An 8,316-nucleotide genomic window follows, 5' to 3' on the forward strand; every position below is an offset into this window, starting at 1 on the left:
TCAATTTTATTACCTAAACTTTGAATTTTTTTAAAATTAAACTTAAATTTTGAATTGAGTGCTAAAATGAAATACAATTTTAACTTTAGGTATGATTTCAAAAAAATCGATAGATATTAGAACGGATAAAAACTGATAGTTTATGTACTAAACGTGTAATTTACCCTTCTTTTAATCTGCAAGTCTGGAGCAATCCTATCTAAAGGTGCTTATCGAGAGAGTTAATCGCGAGTTAGACAATGCTCGAATCATGTTTGTTAAAACACTTTGTTGCTCGATTCGATTTGTTACTCGTTAAAATTTTGCTCGACTCTTGTTTGTTAACAAAACTTGTTGCTCGACTTGTGCACGTTGCTTGTTAAGTTCGTTACTTGCTTCGTTGCTCGTTAAGTTGACTAAAATTTTTATCTTATTTTTTAACTTTAGGTAAAATCTATTAATACTATATAGAGCTTAATATAAACGTAAATTGATAAATTTAACTAAAAAAAGTCATCAAAAGGGTGTATGAAACAAATTTAAAGTTTAAACTCTAAAATAGAAATCCATAAATATATTAAAATAATAATTATGGTTTAATTTTGGATGTAGTAAACTAATAATTATTAATTAATAATTTAGTATTTTTATTAGAAAATTAATAGATTAGTCATTTATCATCTATTAGTAATTCTTTAATGAAATATTTTTTTAAGATAACTAGTAGAAGATTATAAAAAAAATTAGCAAATTGCTCTCAAATTTATCGAGTCAAATTAGATTTGCTTGACTCAGCTCGTTAAAGTATCGAATCGAACTCGAGTTTTAGTCAATTTGAATCTAACTTTTATCAAATTTTGATCAAGTCGTTTAAACTGCTAATGAGCTCTTCAACTCATTAAACACCCTTAATGGATTACGCGAGTACATCCAACCGCCGGAAATGATAAGGGAACCTTCTTTTAACATACGAAGCTTCAAGCAAAATGCATAACGAATGACCTTATGACTTAGCATAGTAATGTTTCGCTTCTAAATATTATATTTAAAGAAAGAAAGAAACAAAGAAACCAGTTGGTATCATGAGAGTATAAATAATTATATTTAAATGTGAATGAAGGGAACCTGCGCTATCTATCTCATTGCATGCATGACGGGCAAAAGACAATGCAATTGCAAGCTGTAATTCATACAGTACCCTTGCTAAACTAGGTTAACATAGGGAACCACACAATTTCCTTATTTTGGCGGAAAAAACATTTACCAATTCAACTTAGAAATACATAATTATCAATTTAAACCATAAAATCAAATTCAAATTATAAATACCGTATTAACCCAAAATTTTATTGCAAGTTTTCAACATAATTCATATTTTATAAGATGATTTTACAGATTTTTATGGTTTATTATAACACTTGAAAACCTGCCAAAACTCAAATGCATTCATTGCCATTTTTTTTAATAAAAAATTACAATTACATGCCATTTTACCACTACTTTAAAGAACTGTCTAAACAAGTATCAGCAATTTAAACCCTAACAACAAAAATCATAAGGGAAAATTTGTCGAAAAAAATGTGAGCTCTACATCCCAAGGATTAGTGTTAAAAAAACGTCAAAAACACTCAAATGAAGAGGTTGAAATTTATCTCTTCATTTTCGGGGTAAAATAGAAAGCCTCTTGCAATAGATAAGAACTATGTCACTCGGGATTCGGGTTAGTGCCGGATTCGGATATGTCCAATTTTCTCTATGCTTTTCCGTATTCGAAGACGTGTCTGTCATGGGTACTAACGGGAAAAAGAAAAGGAGTAACATAGGGTAAGAACCTATTTATGTAATTTGGAAAGAGGAGATCCTACTGCCTTTGCAATTCTGGTTTGAGTAGCAACCTGCTTATGAAAGGTGATATTGCAGCAAGTAATGCCTTGGGGCATTCCTCATGTGGAAGATGGCCACATCCGGAAATCGCAACCAGTCTCTGCATGTCCACAAATGTATCGACGTGAAATAAAAACCCGAAGGTACTTGTCTGTAAACAACAAGTTCAAATAAGTACTCAATAGTTCGGTTCGAGATATGGCAGCAAAACCCAGGAATGGTAAAACATTCTCTCAGCATGAACACTGTTTAAGTGGTGAACCGTTGGAGAGGAATTTTAGTAGAGTTTCTATATACCGGGTCTTTAAATTTCTAGGAGACAACCATTTCAGAATAAAGGCTGACATTGGCCAAGAAGATTAACCGACATTATTAAATTCGAATTTACAAAGGCTACAAGTTGAAGCAGATTACTTACAGAATTTACAAGTTTCGAAGCCATGGCCTGAGAGGATTTAAGAGAAACATGGGTATCTTCAGCACCGGTAATGACCAATACAGGCATCTCTTCAACAGCTTTTAGCAGTGATGTCGCGTTTTGTTGTGAAAGGATCGTTTCATTTGACAACCTGCCTATCTCATTAAGTGCTTCATCCCAACCCTCGACACATAGTGGAACCTGATTGGAGAATGATTAATCGGTAGATTGAATCAGTTAAACAAACTTAACTTCAAATTCACTAGCGCTATCATGCAATTTGAGAAGCTGAACTAACAAAAAATGAAAAGCTAAAAAATAACTTAATTGAATATGCTGCTTAGATTAAATATTTATCCTAAATTTGGTTAACAAAAATATAGAACTGCATTACAGAAAGAAATTGCTACCTTTTCCCTTCTTTCCATTCAAAATTACAGTCTAATACTGTTACGCATTCATGGAGACTAGTAAAATCAGTACATCCAAGTGCAGAAACTTTTGCTTTTGTCGATGTTATTGTTATGCATGTGCACTAATCCTGATTTTTTTTATGATATACTCTAAAAGGGTGTTGGCTACTTAAGACACTCTTATTAATTTTTGCAATGTAAACCATAGTTCCAAAGAACCTACTTCTCCAGAGTTCATCAAATATAATACAGTTAGAGTTGGAGTAGATAATCTTATGGGAGTAATGGGATTGGAATTTGGAAACTGTTGACAGCTTATGATGGCCAACTCAAACAACAGATTGGCATAATCTTCAATACTAATTTTATTGGATTAAATTAGTACTAAAAACTGTTTTTTAGGATTTTACAGCTTTATTCTTTCCCTAGTGAGACTTATGAATGTTGTATATATACCATGTAAATTTCTCATAAATTACACCACATGGGATTATCTACTCTAACAGTTGTGACTCCAATGCATTGAGTCGATAGTGTCTCCTCAGTTTGTCCTTCATTCATAAGATGGTTAAATATCAAAACTAAACATGAACTTTGGTCAAATGTGCAATGCTATACATGAACTTTGATTTTGTGCAAATGAATACATGAAATCTTGATACATTCAATTTTCACAAATTACCAAAATTATTATTGACATGTCATCATTTTACATTTAAATATTGTGTACACAAATAATTATATATGTCGAATATGAAAATAATTGAATGTATTTATTCTTTAAAATTAGTATAATTGAATCAAAATCAAAGTTTAATGCGTATGACATTGCACATTTGACCAAAATTATTTATATATAGTTTTGCCATTGATCAGTACTATTCGCTCTGATCTTGCAGAAAATATACCTTATAGAGGCTCAAAACATCTGTCGTTAACTTAGTTGCATCATACCATGCCCGCCTATTCACCACTTGTGTGATTTCTGTTCTCAGAAGCGGACGAACTAAGTGCTTCTTCCCAAGTGAAGTGCGCAAGAGAATCCTTGCAAAGGTGGGAACAACCTCTCTTGACAAGCTAACACTTAGCAAAACCACTGCTTTGATTGAAACCTACGTAATTGTCATATAAAACAAAGACAATAAGAACCTATTTTAAAGATTTTTAAGCAATCCTCACAAATAGATATTTAAATGGGTTATTAATCATTTATCGTTCAATGATCTTCCAATATGTTAGCTAAGTCTATGGTTTGGAATTTCAATGAGAAATGATACTCCAGCATAATGCCATATTCTATTAGTTAAGCCCACAAATAAAATCTCCAGACACCAAGAACCAGTTAATTGAAAAGTAAAGCTAACATGAATTAAAAACTAACTAAACCCTTCATCTGGGTGTAATCTTCCAACAAGTTAAAACCCCATAACTTGCATTTTTAAGATATCAGGAACCAGTCAATTAAAAGAGGAAAGCTGACAGGAATAAAATATATAAACCCCTTCTCCTTAACATAATAATTGTTTAATTCTGTTGTAAAATGCCATCCATTTCAGTGAACATGCATTCTCCTGACTTTAAAATGTCAAGGTTCCATCCTTTTTGATGTGAACTTCTTTTGTAAACATTCAACAAAAGTTCTATGTGTGAAATTACCAATTGATATAAAGTTGAGTATAGAAGATAAATTTGCAACAACCAAAAAAGCCTTTCAGTAAAGCTTATGGAGAAAAAGTAATTCTCAAAAAATGACAAAACTAGAACCACTAGACCAATCGCTTCTCCAAAGAAAAAAGAACCTTAGCAATGTACGTGAATGAAATTTCATTTATGTTTATTTGATTATCAACACTGTGAACAAACTTAGTTCATTATAGGCAACCCTCAAGGTTTTTCCTTCATGATGATTTGACAATAAACTGTATGCGATGAAACATATTTCATTATATAGGCAAACCATTTCACTGCATCAAATAGCTATACAACAGTAAAGTTTCCAATGGAGTGGAAGTATAATGCTAAAACAGAACACTGGATATACAAAAGATACAATTTTGTCAAGAAATCCAAATTGTTACTCACATTGCAAGAATTCATTGAGGCTTTGACTTTTTGTGCAGCCTTTAAAGCAAGGAGGCCTCCATCATCGTGTCCAATAAGCACCACTGAAGAAAAACACATCTCAGAGCAAAAGGAAAGAAGCAAGTCAACCTGAAAACATCAAATAAGACTTATGAACTTCTTATAACTGATTAAGTCAAAATGCTGAAAAGAAACAAAATGGAAAGATTATGAAAGAAAGCTTATAAAAACTCAATAAAGGACTGATTTTTCGGTAATTTATAAGAGACCTAAAGCATTCTTAAAGAACTTACAAGTTCTGTGACATATATTAGATGACAAACAAGAACATTCCATTAATCTTTCCAGCCATAAAAGCATCTCTCTCATAAATAACCAACAAACTTCTAAATGTGTGTCAAGCCTAACCTGAGTTTCAAGTTTGTAAGGATTGGGCAACTCTTTTCCCTCCCAGTCTTTTCGGCTTGGCCTAGAAGTTAATCCCCAACCCGGCCGATCAAAAGCAGCAACTGGACAAGCAACATGGCAAGCCAGCAACCCCATCACATGCCTCCAAGAAAAGACTCCCCCTCCAAACCCATGGACTAAAACAATACCAAACTGACCAGTTGCCTCCATATCTTGATCTTGAATTCCAGAGTTAAAATTACTTGTCTTAACTTGTGCAACTGAATCATCAAAGCTGAAAATGGGAATATCTTTAGAAATAGCTGGAGTGCTCCGTGAACCATCCAACAGGGGAGCATATAAAGATGAGGTGTGAAACTGATTGCTATAACTCCTCTGATGATGGCGATATTGCGTCTTTGACAACACACCTAGTGCTTGCCTATCAAGCTTTAGCTTTCCAGGTTCAAATTGTGGCATGCAACTAACTTTAGGTGCTAGAGAGGTATTAGATGACAAAGCCCTAGGGTGCGAACCAGGAAAGCAAAGCTTGTAATGAATTGTAAGCCCTTGCAATGTAATAAATAAGCTGTCAACATCAGCAAGTAATCTAATAGGGAGCTCCCCATCTTCACCAGATTGCCCAAAAGGCTTGCGCCGAGTCTCACCATCACTTTTTGGAGTTTTTCCTAAGGCGGGAGTGGGAAATCGTGGAACCTTTTGGAAGCTAGAGAAAACATTTTTGCACAAAAGAACCTGCAATAACATGAATGTTACTACCCAAAGGAAAAACACCAACACTCCTAATATAGAATGCCTTTTCCATTAAAGAACACCAAGGATCCTAAAATAATTAATAAATACCAGAATTGACTAAAATGAAACAAAAACTAAAATGAAAAATCAGTTCTAACACAATCATTTCATAAAACAATTAAAACTCGAACTTGCTTTTTTAACATTTTTGCACAAAAGAACCTGCAATAACATGAATGTTACTACCCAAGGAAAAACACCAACACTCCTAATATAGAATGCCTTTTCCATTAAAGAACACCAAGGATCCTAAAATAATTAATAAATACCAGAATTGACTAAAATGAAACAAACAACTAAAATGAAAAATCAGTTCTAACACAATCATTTCATAAAACAATTAAAACTCGAACTTGCTTTTTTTGAAAATTCCAACATGACTATGCTAATATTGATTTAAATCGTGCATTTTTTCTTCAGAAAAAGTCCATTGTCCACCTTTAAACTTATGGTTTCGGCTCTGAACAAAGTACTGAGTAGCAAACGCATTACGCAAATGCTTATTAATGAAAACCGCAAAGAAAAACATACTGCTTCGGGGTCAACTCTATGAAACAAAAGCTTTCTCCTTGCTCTGCAACATGTTCTATAAGCAACTACAATGTGACCGAGTGCAAAAAAACTACTGACGAAAGAAACAAAACTGGCATTCCCCATGATTTCTTCAAATGAAGCCTTTGCCTTGCCAATGAATACCCCGTCCATGTTTCCGCCACTACTTGTGAATTCACCGTAAAAACACAAGCCTTAACCGACAGTACAAGAATCGAAACGAAGGAACATAAAGAAACCGTTCCCAAGTAAGGTCCATAGGATAATGCTGGAGCATCACACATCGAATATACACCTGCAAATTATCACCAAAAGAGGAAACAGAAATTTAAGTCAAAATTTCTTTCCGGGAATTTTCGTATATATAAAAGTAAAATGGAAATAACAATCGTACAAATTATGATGATAGATCTGAGGATGGAGACGGGAGGTATATCGGTTAAGGAGTTTTTGAAAGCGTAACGACGAAAGTGTTCTTTGAAACCGTTGCACGTGAGACACGTGAAGCTTGAGAGCAAAAGGAACGGGACCACGATGTCGCCTATCGCCACCAGCAACTGCAGAGAAGATGCCAGAAGTGACGCCAACATCGCCACCATGAAAAACGCCGTCCGTACGATTCTCCTCCCTTTTTCCACCACCATCCATGGTTTCCTCACCATTGCCGAAATAGAACTGGACGACCGCAATGTTTTCTTCCAGACTTAAATACCAAAAAATAAAAAACGCTTTTCTCCCTTCTTTAAAAAAAACTATATTAGAGTCGAAACCAATCGGAATACCGCATGCAGCGGCGGTCTCACGGCCATCCTCGGACTAATGGAAAGGGTAAAACCGTAAATGCACCGCCGCCGGGGATTCGAACAAAGTGTGGTTTCGTCGTCTTCGCAAATTTTAAAAAGGAAGAGAAAATCAAAATCTATAAAAGAAAATAAATATAGTTAAAAACCTTTCTTCAAGTATCGACTATGGAGTTGTTCTTCTCTCTGCCCTTTTATATTTATTTAACTTATTTAACGGAACTTTTAATTATTACTGTAATCTTCGACTCACTTATATTCATCCCGTTAGGTAATAATTACCCATATCTCTACAATTAATCCGGCCTTAAACTCAGCTAGTTTCCAAAAATATTAACTTGTTGATTGTATTTGGGTAAAGTATATAAATGGTCCCCTAGTTATAGGGTATCGCTTTGTTAAATCCCTTAACTATTGAACGTGACAAAATACTTCTTGATAATAGGTTATTTTTTTGTTGAACCGATTAATTATTAAAATTTATAAAATTATCACTTGATTATTCATATGTTCATAATTCGTCGTTTTTCATTAAAAATTGACGATCGTCTGAGCTGGAAGTTAACATTCTGGTTGAAATATGATAAAATCATATTTTAATGATGACGACTGGCACTACAGTTATTTTCAAGCACTGACTCAACGTTATAATGTTTCAAGCACTGACTCAACGTTATAATGTTCCAAGCACTAGCTCGATGAGATAATGTACATAAAGAGTTCGACTCACAAAATACAACTCAAATGGTGATTGAATCAAATTTTATCATATGGTGATTGAATCAAATTTTATCATATCTTAGTTAACAGATTAACATCTAGCTCAGATGGTCTCCAATTTGTTAACAAAAAAATGGCGAGTTTAAAATATATGAATAATCAGATGACCATTTTATAAATTTTAACAGTTGGAGATTCAACAAAAGCAGCGTCTTATAGTCATGTGAATATTTTGTAACTTTTAATAATCGAAAGACTCAACAAA

At 33.7% G+C, this 8,316-nt stretch overlaps 1 pseudogene; it reads right to left on the minus strand.

The window, feature by feature from the left end:
• Window positions 1–1,634: 1,634 nt before the first annotated feature.
• Window positions 1,635–7,262, minus strand: LOC120193177 (annotated as a pseudogene).
• Between the last annotated feature and the right edge of the window lie 1,054 nt (window positions 7,263–8,316).

The sequence above is a fragment of the Hibiscus syriacus genome, unplaced genomic scaffold (assembly GCF_006381635.1).
Source record: "Hibiscus syriacus cultivar Baekdansim isolate YM2019G1 unplaced genomic scaffold, ASM638163v2 tig00116989_pilon, whole genome shotgun sequence".
Classification (NCBI taxonomy): domain Eukaryota; kingdom Viridiplantae; phylum Streptophyta; class Magnoliopsida; order Malvales; family Malvaceae; genus Hibiscus; species Hibiscus syriacus.